This window comes from Carassius gibelio, chromosome B20 (assembly GCF_023724105.1).
Source record: "Carassius gibelio isolate Cgi1373 ecotype wild population from Czech Republic chromosome B20, carGib1.2-hapl.c, whole genome shotgun sequence".
In the NCBI taxonomy this organism is placed as follows: Eukaryota; Metazoa; Chordata; class Actinopteri; order Cypriniformes; family Cyprinidae; genus Carassius; species Carassius gibelio.
The window spans coordinates 17,509,566-17,527,194 of record NC_068415.1 but is presented as its reverse complement, the minus strand read 5'-3'; the positions used below and the strand labels follow the sequence as shown (position 1 = coordinate 17,527,194).

The window sequence follows — 17,629 nt, the reverse complement described above, 5'->3', positions numbered from 1 at the left end:
TTTATACCCTTTGTGTTTATTATTTTTTCATCTTTAAAAATACATTCTTGCATGTGTCCTCTCTCCTTTATCACACATTTCAAGCAGCTTTATTAACGTTCACAAACTCGTTCCCCTGGATTCTGATCATTTCAAAGAAAGCACTATTTCCAAACATATTTTGCAATCTTACATACAGGATGCCAGTTGGATATTTGTCACGCTCAAAAAAATCTTGGAAAGAAAATAAACCCCACACCCCACCGGTGTCTGTCATCTCTATCTCTGTTTCCGCATATCTTGGCGCTCTCCATTCCTGTTGTTTTGACAGGCATCTTTGTTACTTTAAATTATAGCTGCTGTTCTCCTGAAGTTCATTTGCTTTCTGTCACCTGTCAATCATTTTTCAATCTCTGAGGAGTCATTCAGTTAAATAACAATGCAGCAAACGCAATAAAACCCAGCGGGGCACCTGTCTGCAGGGTCGGTGTAGAGTTGTCAACCCTGTAACCTCTGCACTGTGAACGGAGCCTCACTTCCTGTGCTATTGTCAGCAGACAATGCATCTAGGAAAGAAAGCAAGACTGTAGGATGAGTTCACTGATGGCAAGCCAAGTTTGTCTTTGTCTCAGTGTCTGGCATCTGTCCATGTCGGACTTGTGATGGTGAAAGAGCCGTCCTTTTCCTTGCTTCCGTTTCCATCCAATCAGCAAGTCTTTGCCGGTCTCTCTGGCCTCCAGGCACATCTGCTCTCAAAGACACTTCAATCCCTTGATGCAGCAGTCAGCATGTGTGTGTCCCCAGTACTCCATCAAACGGCTCGTTTCTGCCCCGAGAGCACTGATGGCTGCTTCCACGGTGCACAGACTATTAATTTGCACCAAATACATGCAGAATCTGCTGAGAAACAGACTGAATGTACTTGAGTGAGTGCATCTGCTGCAAAAAAAGGTCTTTTCTCTGTTTTGCGGTTTCTTACATAAACTGAATGATTATGCTAGTTGAGAAATGCTATTGATTATGAACTGATAGGATGTTTTTTTAAACAATTGTTTAAAAATTAAGATTTAATTATTATTATTATTATTATTATTATTATTATTATTATTATTATTATTATTATTATTATTTGTTTAACCCCCAATTTCACAGACTAGGTTTAAGCCTAGTCCTAGACTAAAATGCAAATCTTAGCTGTTTCAGATGAAATAAACTTGCACTTACTGATCTTAAAACATGCCAATGCCTTTGTTTTGTCTTAAGATCAACATCAGTTATGCTTTTTCTAAGGCATGCTTAAAAAAATTACTTCAATGACCTAATTGAAGTATGGCTTAATTCTGTTTAAGGCTAAGCCCTGTCTATGTATTTATCTCTCTCTCTCTCTCTCTCTCTCTCTCTCTCTATATATATATAAATATATATATATATATATATATATATATATATATATATATATATATATATATACACATATATATATATATATATATATATATATATATATATATACACACATATATATATATATATATATATATATACACATATATATATATATATATATATATACACACATATATATATATATATATATATATATATATATATATATATATATATATATATATATATATATATATATATATGCAAATAATGAAATTAGAAATTTCATGAAAAAATTAAATTTTTTTTTGCCGAATTTTATTTTTGTAAAATAATGACTTTTTTTAAGAATATTAAATCTATTTTTAACAATAATAAATGTTTGTGTAAATGATAAAATAATTTTATTGTATAATTTCTTTCTTTTTGTCTTTTGTAAAATAAATAATTATAAATTGCAGACTGTATCTGTAAAAGTAGGAAGTTTTGCGTAAATTATTTAATGGAGTATTTGTGTTTTGCTTTTTATTTTAAAAGTAAACATCCATAAGCTTAAATGTATGTTTTAAAATAGAACATGCCTGAAAAACTCAGTCTGTCAAAGTGATGCATTATGATCATTTGTAGGGAAGCCTCTGAGTGAGTGCTCTTATTCTCACGGTGTTATAAACTAAGCTATTTATGATTTTCAATCATTTTGCAACTATAATAAACATTTGTAGAAGGTTGACATGTGAAAGTGTGGGTGTGCCAAGCTTTTAATTACAAGTAGTCATTTTCCTTTTGATGAGCTGGGTTGTAAGTTTTCCATCTTATGAATTTTTCTCCTCTCTCCGTAAAAAATAACCATTATTATTGTTAATACCCCCCCCCCCCCCCGACATTTATTCGATAAAGAATAATAAGGAATCAGATTAAGAAAAAACACTGTAACAATTAGATAATCTTTAAGAATGATTCATGATTCACATGACAGTGACAGAGTTATCTGATAACAGCCAAGCCTAATGAGAACACTTGCTAAATTAGCCAACAGTGAGATTAATTACACCAACAAACTAATTCATGCTTTCCGCCTAAAGTCTCTCTGTTTGTGTACATGTGAGTGTTTGCATCTGTCTGTGTGATGTCTCAATCATCTCTGATTGATCTTAAGAATGTTGTAGAATGTGATACTGAATGCTGCTAATGCTCAAAGTGTCCGGAAGTGGGTGAGAGATGAAACTGTTATGGACTCGCAAACATTTATAAATACTGTAAATTAAGCACTCCCATTGACTCAAATTAAATTACAATGATGAAGTTAGTTGAGTTTTCACATGGAACTGTCAATCATGTTTTCCCCTGCTCACAGATCTGTCCGTTGAGATCTGCCTCTTTCATATAACATTGGGTTCTATAGAGGCCTGTCAGTTATTAATAGTAACAAATCTGTTTAATGTTAAATTGCTTTCTAACCATGCCATCAGTAGCACAACACGTCTAAGCTGAAGCATGTCTGACTGTCTCGCCATGTTGGCTGCTTGTTCATTTTGTCAGTCTTTTTAGATTTAGCACTAAAAGGTTTTTTTTTTTTTAGGAGTTTTAATAGTGTGTAATAGCTTTTATTGTGTTAAAGGAATATTCCACTTTTTTTTTTTTTTTTTTTTTTTCTAATAGGCTCATTTTCCAACTTTTTAGAGTTAATCAGTTAAGTTTTATGGTTTTCAAATCCATTCAACCGATCTCCAGGTCTGGCGGTAGCACTTTTAGCTTAGCTTAGACCATTGAATCAGATTAGACCGTTAGCATCTCGCTGAAAAATGGCCAAAGAGATTCTATATTTTTTCTATATAAAACGTGACTCTTCTGTAGTTACATCGTGCACTAAGACAGTGATATTAGAAAATCACAACTTTTCCTTTTCCGTCAGTCTTAGTACACGATGTAAGGAAAAATATACATTTGAGTGAGATGCTAATGGTCTAATCAGATTCAATGATCTATGCTAAGCTAAGCTAAAAGTTATACCGCCAGACCCAGAGATCGGATGAATGGATTTGAAACCAGTAAAACTCAAACATTTAACTCTAGGTGAGTTGGAAAATTTGCCTATTCATTTATTTATTTTTTAAAAGTGGAGAGTTCCTTTAAAGGTTTTTTCTTTCAATAAAATATAAATAATAAATACAAAATTTAAAATAAAATATAGGAATAGTTCACCCCCAAAAATTAACTTTTGCTGAATAATTTGTTTGTTTGTTTAGTGATTTATTATTATTATTATTATTATTATTATTATTATTTTTTTTTACTAACTGTTAAAAATCTGATTTAAATACTAACTATTAGAACGATATCTTAAAGGGGGGGGGGGGGGGGGGGTGAAATGCTCATTTTCACTCAATCTCCTGTTAATCTTGAGAGTAGTACTGCATCCTTCATATCTCCAAAAAGTCTTTAGTTTTATTATATTTATAAGAGAAAAATAGTCTGTGCCGATTTTTTTCGGAAAAACACGAGCGTCTGGAGACGTGACGTGTGGGCGGAGCTAAAGAATCACGAGCGCGAGTAGGCTTTTGCGTTGAGAGCGTTTGGAAGTTGTGACATTACCATGAGGAAAAAAAAAACATCATCCAAAGCAAACCATGGCTAACAGTCAGATTCAGCCGTTTATTTATGATCCAGAATCAGATCCAGAGGCTGAAACTGAACGAGAGCAGCAGCAGCAACGACTACAACAGCGTCTCTATGTGTTATGTATTGAAACTGTATATATTTGCTTATGTATCCCCTCTCTCCCGGGTCCTTTCTGAGACTTCTCGCACTCGCTCCGAGCGGGGCTCGAACCCGGGTCTCCTCTAACAAGGAGGCTAAATGGCTACAGCCACTAGGGTCTGTTGCTAGTGCATCTCTTGAGATCGGGGAGGTTTACCTGCACAGCACTACTCGCTGGCCTCCGTTACACTTTTGACTAAGTTCCACTTTATGTCGTCTTTTTTTTTTCTTTAAAGGTGTACAAGGTTTACTTGATGTGCTTACGCGCCGATAGCTAAGTTAACAACACAGAGATATTTGAAGCAGTTTTACTCACCGCATGCGGTTCCAACACACGATCGTGACCCTTTTTGTTGGGACTGCATTATCCTTAAGAAATAAACGATATGCAAATCAGGCGTCAAACAGGGCCTTGTTTGTAAAACAAGCATCTTCGAAATGCAGGGAACAAACAAAAACACTTGCACAACTCCGTCGATGCTCTTTAAAAATAAACTCTGTCCACTGGTCCCTTGATGTTTTTTTTTGGTAATCTGTGCAGGGTTGTCTTGCCCTCGCAACCAAAAACACACTTCTTTTGTGACATTTCGCTCTCGCTCTGGTCAGTGAATGTCATCTCTGCTCTGCTATACAGAAAGCGCGCGCTCTTCTGGCAGAAGTGCCTCATGACCCATATAAGGAAATTCCGCACCATCTAACGTCACACAGACCCATACTTGAAAAAAACTTTCCGAAACTTGTGACAAACCGGAAGGAGTATTTTTGGAACAGAAATACTCCTTCAAATGTACGACTTAATTTTTGAAACTTTGTCCATGTTTAGCATGGGAATCCAACTCTTTAACAGTGTAAAAAACTCAGTATGCATGAAATAGCATTTCATCCCCCCTTTAAAGGAATAGTTCTCCCAAAAATGAAAATTTGCTTAAAAATTACTCTGCCTCAGGCCATCCAAGATGTAGATGAGTTTGCGGCTTCTTTAAAACAGATTTGTAGAAAATTAGCATTACATCACACGCTTATCAATGGATCCTCTGCAGTGAATGGGTGCCGTCAGAATGAGAGTTGATAAGTGAAGTGAAGTGACATTCAGCCAAGTATGGTGACCCATACTCAGAATTTGTGCTCTCCATTTAACCCATCATAAAGTGCAGACACACAGAGCAGTGAACACACACACACACACTGTGAACACACACCCAGAGCAGTGGGCAGCCATTTATGTTGCAGCGCCCGGGGTGCAGTTGGGGGTTCAGTGCCTTGCTCAAGAGCACCTAAGTCGTGGTATTGAGGGTGGAGAGAGAACTGTACATGCACTCCCCCCACCTACAATTCCTGCTGGCCCAAGACTCGAACTCACAACCTTTCGATTGCAAGTCTGACTATCTAAATGACTAGTAATCCACATGACTCCAGTCCATCAATTGATGTCTTTTGAAGAAAAATACACCATAAATGTTTATTATATATATACACACACACACACACACACACACACACACACATCAAACCATTTTATCTAGCTGAAATACAATTCCTTTATCCATAATTATTTCTTCAGTTAAATTTCTTTGCTTTCTCATCTGCAAAAATGAGTCTAAATAGTTCTAAACAAGTATGTGGTTGATTTTAATATGAAAGGACAACAGGAAAAGCACTTTTCCACCATTGGTTTGGATTATTGCTATTTTAGAGAGAAGTGATGGTAGTTCTAGATTTTTGTTTTTACAAGCACTCAGCTTTATCCTTTGTAAGATGTTAATTGATGTACTGGAGTTGTGTGTGTGTATATAATTGTGTGTGAATTATTCTGATGTTTATATCAGCTGTTTGGACTCTCATTCTGACACAGCACCCATTCACTGCATTAGAGAGCAAGTGATAATCCTAAACATAATGTAGAATGGCCCAAAGGTTTTCAGCTAATGCTGAACTATTCTTTTAAAGGTAATATGTGATTTTAGCCATACGCCTAATAGCAGTTCATCTGTGGCCTTCCTGACTGCATTCATAGATGATACTCCATTTTTATTTTTATTTTTGTTTTGAAGATAATAAAATTCTGCCATGCAGAGGCTATCATTTGGGTGTCTTTAATAAATATATTTGGCATTCAAAAGGTCTTTCTCTGAGAAATTTTCTCCATATTGAACAGAGACTGGTGCAGTTGTGCTCTCTCTAAAGTTCAGACTGTTCTGAACAGGTTTTAAAAGAGAACAGAACAAAATATAGCAGTTTTAACATTGTAGTCTGACTTTGTACTCCAGTGAATATTTCTCAGGGTGAGTATATTTTTGGAAGTCAATCTTTGTAACTTAAAAGTCTCTGCTACAAAAGGGCTATTGAACATTTCCACCATTATTGCTCAGGATAAAAGAGAGCTATATCCCCATCTCTTCTTCCTCATGAACATTCAGGAGAGTATTTTGATTGGCATTTGGTCCGCTGCGAACCAGGTACACTGCTCATGACAGATGTTGTGTTCAAGCTTTCTCTAATAGAGAAACAAATAAATGAATGTTTTCAGAGCAATGAAGCAAATCAGAGAAGCAAAGTACTACAGACAATTCAAGTCTAACACTGCAGCAATTATACTATTTTAATGAATACCTGCGGGAGTTTTAAAACGGAACGTTTATCTTTGAAGACACAGATTCATTCAGTGTTAAACTCATACCATTTCATACCAAGTGAAAAAATATTATTACCTTATGTGAAGAATCGTTAGATTTCTACCTAATTGTTACAATGGATGTTTTGCAGTCACAGCTAGAACTGAATTGACTGGCAACCTTCTTTTTTTTCTTCTTTTTTTCTCACTGTACATATTATTAATGTTGTGTGAGAAGTTTGTGGCTAGTGTAAGGTGAGTACTACAATAAAAGATACATTTTCTAGCACTGTTCATTTGTGTAGTATTGTTTTATGTGCTTGCCCTATTACGTAAGCATACTATATGACATTACCTATGATAAACTTATTGATTTTGCGGTATTAATTCCATTTATTTATTTTTTGTAAATAAATATGTAAATAGGAAAATTTAGAAGCTTCCATTTAAATGTTTACTGCAATGGTAACTGAATTAGTAAAACTTAAAACAAGACTACTTAAAACAACTTGTAAAAATATGTAAACATTTTTTTTTCTTTCTCCAATTCCAAAAGACAAATAAATAAATAAATTAATAAATGTTGTTTCAGCGATTACATGGCATACCATACTATATATATATATATATATATATATATATATATTTTATTAAATGTATTTATTTTCTTCATTTTCAGATTGTTTATTTTTACTTTTAACCATAAATTTAACTAAATGTAGTGAGGGTTGTGCTTAAAACAAGAAAAATCAAGAAGAAGAAAACAGAAAACGTGCGAAAACATGATAAATGGTGATTTTCATTCTTCTCAAGCAGAAAAGTTAACAAATTTCACTGAGGCTCATTGAACAAGTTGATAAGTACGTTTCACTTCATCTCCTCCCCCTGGCAAAGGTGAAGCCCCCGACACCTACACACACACACACACACACACATGTGCAAACACACCAATTCCAGCCCTATGCATGAACGCCTCTTGACACGAGCACCATGTGCCACAGAGGCACAATGACAGCAGCTTTAAGTGCAGAGCTAATTAAAGCACTGAAAATAGAGGAGGTGATGAATGTGCTGTCAAAACCTGCGTGTGTGTACGTGCTTGAGAGAGAGAGAGAGAGAGAGAGAGAGAGAGAAAGAGAGAGAGAGAGAGAGAGCGTATGAAGGTAGAGGTGGTGTGAGCTGAAGGAGAGAACAAGGCAGCAGAAATGTGAGAAGCGTGTTCAAGGGAATCGTGTGAGTGTGTGTGTGTGTGTGTGTGTGTGTGTGTGTGTGTGTGTGTGTGTGTGTGTGTGTGTGTGTGTGTGTGTGTGAGTGAGTGCATCTGTTGGGGCGTGTGGCAGCGGTGATCAATAGCGGACATCAGGAGCATGACACAGCATTTTTCAGTAATGAGGCAGACATTGTTATCAGTTTAATTAACTAGACTCCTGCTGCAGCTATTCCTGTCCATCAGTGCTAAAGCCCTCTGCGGGAACATCCTGATGATGACACAAATTCCATCCTGTTTATGTTTTAACTTATTAGATTAAAACAAGCTAATAAGATTTGTATGATGCTTCATTGTGGTGATTCAGGAGACTTCAAAGACTTCTAATAGTAATGCAAGAGTCATTGTTTTCGTCTTGTTTTCCAGTAAAAAATATCTTAACATCATTAAAACAAGATAGAATTTGGTAGAGAAGCAACACTGTGCGAGATATTAAGAGCTGTTTTTAGAGAATGAATATTAAGCACAGCTTTTTGTATTATTGTTTTAACCTTTGGCCATCAATTAGAAAACTTACACAGTCAAAAATATTCTATATTTATATTATATGTATATATATATATATATATATATATATATATATATATATATATATATGTATATGTATATATATATTTATATTTTTGATTTCACTTTGTTTTCCAATATTAAGTTTGATAATAGCAACCAAAACAAGATTTTAATGCTTTAAATGTCAGTATTGTTTACACAATGCCACTGTTGATTTTACAAAGAAAAAATTCAATTATTAGCCATATTAATTTTGATGCATTATAGGTTCTGAGTGTAACTATTTTTTTATTTTTTTTTGTATCAAGTGAAAAATAGATTTATGAAAGGAAATTATGGTGAAATATAACAAAAAAATCCAATAAAAATACACATTTTATGGTGGTCAGTATTGTTTTAAAGAAATTATTTTAATTGAAGGAAGCATTAAACTGATCCAAAGTGACAGTGAAGGCATGTTAGTTACTGTTACAAAAAGTAATAATATACTTTTATCATAGAATGGTAAAAAAGAAAGAAAGAAAAAATTATATTAAACATTTCTTGACAAATGAATCATTAATGTATTGTGATGTTGCAAAAAGTTCTGATTTGCATCAGAGGAATAAATTTTACAATGAATGAAAATAGAAAACAGTTATTTTAAAATGTAATAATTTCTACAGTTTGTACTGCATTTTTGATCAAATGAATGCAGTCTCTGTGAACATAATATATGTTTAAAAAATGTACAGACAATAATCTTTTAAATGGTAGATTATTTCTGTATAGAAATATTTTCCACCACAGCTAATGTACTTTAGTTTAATGTCAAAAGGCCAAGTGTATCTGCAGCTCTGATAACAGTGCATCGTGATCTATTTTAAAGGCCAGACTCATTACTGAGTCTTTATATAACTGTTACTTCCATATCACATTTGCTGAGGTCACTCCAAGGATTCGCAAATTGAATTTCCAAATTTGATCCGGCCTTTATCACTTCAGCCTTAAAATGATTATACGCATTAAATCTTGTAGATTTGTTTTAGCAATGCCAAGTGGCAACACTACAAAAAAGTCTAATGTTCCATGTTTTTTGTATGTGGCATCACAGTATTAACATGTTAGTATGGATATGTTTCACAATAATGCCTTTTTATCCTTTAAAGTTTCTTGCGAGCATCTGATATTATATGCTAAAAGAAATAGTAAACAATGGCCCAGTGACAGCTTTTCTATTTTTTATTTTTATTTTTTAGAAATATTGTTTGGTTTGTCCAAAAGCTATGATATAATATCATGTCTAGAAAGCCATGTTATTCTCAATCTGGTCTTATGAGAAACATATATATTTTTTTGAAATACAAAAAGATAAACATGAGGTTAGCATGAAGCTTCAGAGGTGTTAACAGATCATGTAAAACATATAAATGAGATGATATAGTATGTTGGGTGCATTTCTGTTAGTAACATGTCAATGAATTGCTTTGACAGTGCACACAAATTAAGGTCATAGTGTTTCAACTACTTAATAAGGCTTTAAGTGCTATTAAAGTGTAAGAGGGTACAAGAATTGCACTAGAAACCACCATCATCCACTGCAGAGTAGAGAGTCCCTCAATAGACCTTGCTAAGAGTGTGTGTGCATGTGTGTGTGTGTGAGAAGCATGACAGCTAACTCCCCATTGTACTGCGAACAGTATTTTTAGTCATTATCACACTTTTAATGGAACTGGTGGTATCAGACTGTGGAACTGCCACACAAAAGGCCACATTCTGCAATAGACAAAGTGAAAGTTATTTGTGTTCATTCTCTGTAAAAGCCTGATGTTCTTTTAATTCACCTCCAGACAGTTAGATGTTCTTTTAGCTTTCATTTCCTTCCTCCTCAATCAGCGAGACACATTTGGAGATAATTGGGGGTGCAGGAATCAACTCGGGAAGTATCTGAGGTGGCCACGTAACACTAAAGTCCCACATCAATATGCATCAGCGCTGGGTTTACATTATGCATCCCTAATCAAACCTCCACTTCAGGTTCCGAGACCTTTCCTGCTCCAGAACCGTCATCTAATTATGATGGCAGACGGAAAGCTTGAATGCAGCGGGCATTTGCAGTTCCCCTCTAATCACGAAATGATATTCTCCAGCAGCGCAATAACAGTATTTATGGGGGTTAATATGGTGGTATACTTCATGTTAATTTCACTTCTCATTAGGTTTGTTGTATGCGACTGTTTATCAGTGTAGTCTGGTGGATGTATTAGGATGTGGCCAGTGTGCCAGGCTTTCATAAATATCAAAATATGATGTTATGATTGAAAAGAAAGTGTATATGTGTGGAGTATACGTTATTACCCTGAAGGTAGTCGTATCCCGAGCTGTACGAAGTTTGACCTGCACTGCTTGACTTCAGATGTGGTTGGGTACGGCTGCAGTAACTGACTGACTGCATTAATGAAGCGGAAGGAGAGAGGATGGCCTCTTTATTTGTCTCTCTCACTTTCTCTCTACTGTATCTCTCTGTCCTAGATATTGAATTAGTTTATACTGTACAGTGTAATGTATGTTAGTGCCCTACATTGTTTCTGTGAGCAATATAAACTGGATAGATGTCTAAAAAACAAGTTAAATCTGTAGTTAATCAGTAAGGCAGGTCATTTTAGTTGGTTTTGAAAGGGTCTTGGACACTTGGACACCAGCCGGTGATTTAAAGTTTGAAGTGTGAACTGCTATTTACAATCCTATTTACTTCTGTGACATGACACATTTCAGAGTGAAAAGAGACATTCAATGAGAAAAAAATGTAGGGCACGACGTGATGCATCAGGTATTGATTGGATGGTGAAAAATGAGAGTTACATACCAGAATGGAGGGAGAACAAATGCATGTTTGTGATGATGGTTATTGGATGGTGGTGTAAAAAAAAAAATAATAAAAAAAGAGTAGTAGGATGAGCAGGTTATTATCATGACAAAAAAAGATATTAAAAAAATATCTAAATGTTTAAATGTAATCTGTTTCTTGCTGGTCTCGTAGCTTTATTATTAAGAAGAAGTGTTTTTTTTAAACACTTTCTATAAAAAAAGACTTAAAAAAATATTTGAATACTTTTTAAATATACTGTACGCCTGACCTGAAGGCAGTATAGATTTTCAAATAAATAAAATAAAATAAAATAAAAATCACCAGTTTTAGTCACCAGTTTAATTAATAAATTAATTTTTATGATTCTCTAAAAAAATCTCTTTAGTGCAGAAATTGAAAATGCATTTAAAAGAAATAATTTATTTTATTTATATTTATAGCATTTTTAATTAACTCTTAAAGGTGCTGTATTTGCAGATATTTCAGAAACATGCTAAGTTAACATACTTGTTTATCTGAAAAACAATGCTATAGTCAGTTATTCTTCTTTGAAAATGTGATCTCTGTTTTGGTTTGTGAAACCCTCCCACTGGCAGTTTACCCAATTGTATTTTGGCACCCCTGATAGCCAGTTGGCAGAAAATACAGTGCATTTCATTTCATTCTTCTTCAAGTGTGCTTGTTCCTGTTGTTGTAGTCAATCTGGCATCCTGCATGTGTCAAGTCTGAGGAGAAGGGGCCAGGTGAAAAAAACATCTCCAATATTTTGAATTTGGACTGCAATACCTAGTTCAACCACTCAGTGTCAATCCTACATACAACACCTTTAAATAAATCAAAAATTTAATTAAAATAAAACCCTTGATTGTCAGGCCATTGACCCTGTTATATTTTGATAAAAGAATACACAGACAGACATTTTTGCACCAATGAATCATTCACATTAAATCCAGGGATGTGCGCTGGGAAAATAAAGAGGGTCAAATTTGATTCGATCAAGTTGCTCTCTTCAAAGGGTTTGTGAAACTCTGTTTACATTCACCCCAGTCGAGGTGGAGCGTTCAGTCTGCATGTTTCTTTGTGTGTCTGTTTTCACACAGAGCATCTGCATTTCAATTCTTGATGAAGTTCTTAAGCGTGCACCATGCTGGCACAATCTAAACTCTGCACTTTTAAGGCTGTAGCTGCCATCGTCTTTGAATGCCTCCACCTCACTGTCTGTTGCGTCAGCCTGCGGCGAGGCAGCACGTCTCTGCTTTTGGCATTGTGTGAACAACCCTCCTCCCAGAGCTCTCCGCGTTTTTCTCGCTTTGTCTCCCCTTCTGTTTTGCTCTCTCCCTCTCTGTATCTTTCCACCTCTATTCTTGAACGCCTCGGGAAGCCACTCTGCATTTTGTGGAATGGATACGTGTTTGTGTTCATTTGATTTGAGGAAGAAATTGCCTACATTTCTCATTCTCATATTTCATTTGTACAATAATTGACTGTTTTCGTCCCCATGCAGATGCGTGGCATATTGCAAGTGTTTGTTTTGAGAGCTTAGAGCGGACGAACACACACACTCACACACAAAACCATTACAGAGCGCACACAAGCGGCTCTGTCGTTCAGATGTGCCGTCGTACTTATTGACCTGCTAACTGTGATTTGCGTGCTCTCTTTCTGTTGACACAAAGTGATCATCTTCATTGCACCGCGGGCAGAAAAAGTTGATCTATTCTGTCATTACGGCATTAGTATCCTCTCGCTTCTCCGGTAACAGTCTGTTCTTTCAAATTATGTTTTTTTTTTTGTCTTTTCTTTTTGCGTTTTCTGCCCTGGTTCTCAAGAACCAAGCCTACTCTTTCAATATGGTCTTCTATTATGCACCGTGGTGCTGTGCGCTCTTCTAAAACTGTAGGATTGCAATATGACTAAGCATGAGATCGCTCTTGCTAATTTAATCAAACCACTGTAAATGTACACAAGCTGTCCATCAGTGATTGGTACATTACTGAGCTTATTACATTAGCACTACTGCATGTTCAATCTAAGTCATAGGCGAAGTCATTCGATACATGTGTCTACATTCTACAATAACATGTAAGACTGTGGCAAAAATGTGCCGTATGAGGGTGTTTACTGGCGATCAGATGCATACTGCACATAAAAATGGCAAAAACTTACTTTAATGACCAGTTCCAAACTTATTGGAAGGCTTTAAACAATTGTAGGTGTTTTGCCACTTTTAACACATTATAATAAGGTTTAATTTGTATTAGCTCAATCAGTTTATTGGTGTACATTTGTTAGTTTATACATAAACTTTCTCATTTGTTAATTTATGTTTGTTAATACATTAATGTTCATTTATATTTGCTAAATGGTAATTTGCAACTTGAAGGATTCAAAATATATTAGTTTCCGTAGAAATTAACATTTACCTAGATTTTAAATGTTTACTGATGTTTCACGTTTCACAGAAACTTAATGTTTGGGTGTAAGTTGTATCTTTCTAGAGTATTTCTTCTTGCCATTGTTGCCGTCAACTTTCTCGCTGGCAATATTTTCTGTAAAGGAATAATATTTATTGTGATCATTTAAACTGAATTAAAGGGATTCATTTATATAGTAGCTTTACTTTTTTTTTAAATGGCCATCTGTAATAATGGATTCCAGCAACCAGCATCCAAACCCGAAAAAAAAAAAACAACAAGCTGATGACCAACTATAAACTCTTCAATCAAAAGTTTTATACTGTGAGAAGACTGATGAGGAAAGTCTCAGTGTTTTGTAATTAGGACTGTTAATGAACAGTCTTCATTAAATTTTAAGCACAGAGGAAAACTGAACGAATCGTACAAACATCCATCCACTCCCACATCCATACACACCCACCCCCACACACACATAAACGGAGGCAAAAACTAGCTGATTTAGTCTATTAGCTTTTTCATGGTGCTCTCCAAATTAAAATCTAATTTAGGGGGCTTTTAAATTAAAAAGTAAATTTTTTTCACTGTCCTCTTCGTCGTAGAAAGCTTCCATTCCATTAGGTATCTAATTTTTACCTGTCAGAAATAGAGCTATATAATCTTCCCTGAGGAGAGCTATTGCATGGCCCTGTAATTAGGCTGGGAGTGTTGGGATGTGTTTTCAAAGTATGTGTGTGCGTCTGTGTGTCAGCAAGAGAGCAAAACTGCAGTCAGAATCATCTTTTACTTCATAATTGCTGTCTTTATCTTTTAATGCATCTAAATGCAGTATAGACTTATATTTAGCCTGAGGTAAGTCATTTGAAACTCATTTAAGTTTAGCTAATGTCATGTAATGTTGCTATATCTCAAAACATATAATATCCAACAATCGTTTGGGCTCCAGTGATTAGCATTGCATTTGAAAACATATGTGCAGTGTTGAAATACTATTAACTGCTTCATATGAGGCGTTTAGAGAGTCCTTAATGTCTTCAAATAAAGCTGACTAGCCATTCATGGAAATAATCCCTCCCTGTACTATAATAAACTCAGAGGCAATGAAATCAGGTCTTTATTTGATGTGAAAGTGACTTGCATTATATCCTAATAAGGCAAAACTTGGCAAGATTCAAACCAAGCAATTTGTCTAAATCATACGTGAAAATGAAGAAGATTTTTCTTTAATCAACCACAAAAGACTATCAGATAATTTCTCCTCCATTCTCTTTCAAATAATGACTGAAAAGTGTTCAACTAAAAACACATATCTTTTTTTTTTTTTTCAGAAACTCTGCATTGCTTATCGTTTTCCTTGTGGAACTTGGGGGATTTGTGGTTAATAACTGTAACTCAATCAGTGTCCACTCATCCTTGTTTTCTGATTTATATGTATGAGGCAATGTACATTGTTCCAGTGTGCTTGCTAGGTGTGTGTAGGGTACGGTGGCCGAGAAAGCTCAACACGCTGCAACTTAAGAAAACGCATGCAAATTGAAAAAATGAAGAAAACATCTTCAATCATCACAACACATGCATATAACGAAATGTGTTGCAAATCATCACAACACATGCATATAGCGAAACACACTGCAAATACTTCACAACACATGAAAATTAAGAATCAATTAATGAAGCATTGCAAATTTATTTTCATTAACCTTGCAATTATATTTAGCTGAGGATATTAAAGTTAGCCATCTTAAGTAAAGTTTTACATTTAATCATTTAATTACTTAGCTTATTCAGGCTAATAATATCCCAAAGATAAAGGAATCATTAAAAAAAACACCATGAAAAAAAAGAAAACCTCACCTTTCATTTCACCAACAACTCCACTGACCAGTAGCCACTGCACGATAAGCAAATCCCAGCGGGGTCCGACACTTTTTGAGGTTTCCTCGAAACATTTCCATTGTGGTCAATGCTATTTGCAGCGATTATGTTAATTGCATGTATTGTGATGATTTGCAGCGCGTTTCGCTATATGCATGTGTTGTGATGATTTGCAGCACATTTAGTTATATGCACTTGTTGTGACGATTTGCACCGCGTTTCGTTATATGTACGTGTTGTGATGATTTGCAGCGCATTTCGTTATATGCACGTGTTGTGATGATTTGCAGCGTGTTTTGTTATATGCACGTGTTGTGATGATTTGCAGCGCGTTTCATTATATGCACGTGTTTTGATGATTTGCAGCGCGTTTCGTTATATGCATGTGTTGTGATGATTTGCAGCGCGTTTCGTTATATGCACGTGTTTTGATGATTTGCAGCGCGTTTCGTTATATGCATGTGTTGTGATGATTTGCAGCGCATTTCTGTCATGTTTGGTGATACAGAAAACACGGGAGAGATCCAAATGCGGGTGTGAGACTTTATTAAGGGCAAATCCAAAAGAGTAAACAGTCCAGGCAGGGTCAAAACCAGAAAATAAAATAAACAAAACAAGAACACACGGGAAGAGCAGACTCTGGGCGGTATCACACATAAGACAAGGACTCCGTGACAAAGACTCAGACAGACCGGGTTTTTATACACAGAAGGATAATGGGGAAACAGGAGACAGGTGGGGGAACAATCAATTAACTAAAACAAGGAGGAAGGTGACCAAATAAGGGAACAGGAACTGATAAGATGACAGACACCATGAGAAAGGAGGACATCTAGTGGAACCCCAGGGAACACAACCCAGACACTGTGACAATTTCGTTATATGCACGTGTTGTGATGATTTGCAGCGCGTTTCGTTATATGCATGTGTTGTGATGATTTGTAGCGCATTTTGTTACATGCATGTGTTGTGAGGATTTGCAGCACTTGTGTTTTCAAACTGATGAAGATGTTTTTTTCATTTGCTGGTGTTTTTTCAATTTGCATGTGTTTTCTTAAATTGCAGCGCGTTGAGCTCTCTCGGCTACCGTAGTAGTGGCTATGGCACAACCTGCAGAAATGAAATCCAAACAAGAGACTAAATGTAGTGTTTTTCATTGACGCAGTTGAGGTCAGAGTGTTAGGGTATGTTTACACAACAACAAAACTTTTTCCTTTGTGTTTTTGAGATGTTTTGCATACGGACGGCAGCGTTGTCAAAAACAATCATTCATATAGATCTGCAAAAATGAATAAAAATGCTGTAATGTGCATGACAGGCCAGTAGTTGGCGATATCACTTTATGAAGACACACTATGTACCTGCACACATAACTACATTATATTTTGAACATGAAATAGCCATGAGCACCATTTTCACAAATTATTATTATTATTATTTTAAATTGCATTTAATATTTTAGAATGGCTGACCTCTTTTTCTTGCCAAGGCTAATTTCATAGCATTTAATGTATCTAATTTTAATTCAATAATATTTTCGCATTACTTGCAAAACTTGACAGCTTGATTCAGAATGGCACAAAAATGTTCTGCAATTTTATAAAAAGCTTGTTATTTCATGAATCATACCTCAACTTTTTCTTCTTTGACATGCTTTTCTCACTCACTAACTTAAAATATATTGGGGCAAAAAAAAAAAAAAGAGGTGTAGTAGAAATAATAAATCAGCTATTTTTTTTAAATACAATTGAAAAAAAAAAATACAGAAATTGTATCAAACTTTGTATCATAGTTTTGAACAGATATTTTGTTTTTGTATGATGGATTTTCAAAGTCTGGCTTTGGGATGAGTACATAAAAAATAAAGTGATTTTCCAACGATCAGAAATAAAGGCTAAGTAAAAAAAAAAAAAAAAAAAAAAAAAAGGCACTGTTTTAAACTTACCCCAATTAAAAAGACTGTTAGTTTTAATAAAAATCAA

At 35.1% G+C, this 17,629-nt stretch overlaps 1 long non-coding RNA gene across 1 annotated transcript in view; it reads left to right on the top strand.

Moving 5' to 3' along the window:
• Window positions 1-644: 644 nt before the first annotated feature.
• LOC127983583 (uncharacterized) overlaps window positions 645-17,629 on the top strand; it is a 37,443-nt gene continuing 20,458 nt past the window's right edge. Inside the window, exon 1 of the long non-coding RNA XR_008160456.1 lies at window positions 645-930. This is a non-coding gene — a long non-coding RNA (uncharacterized LOC127983583). The remainder of the gene's footprint in view (window positions 931-17,629) is intronic.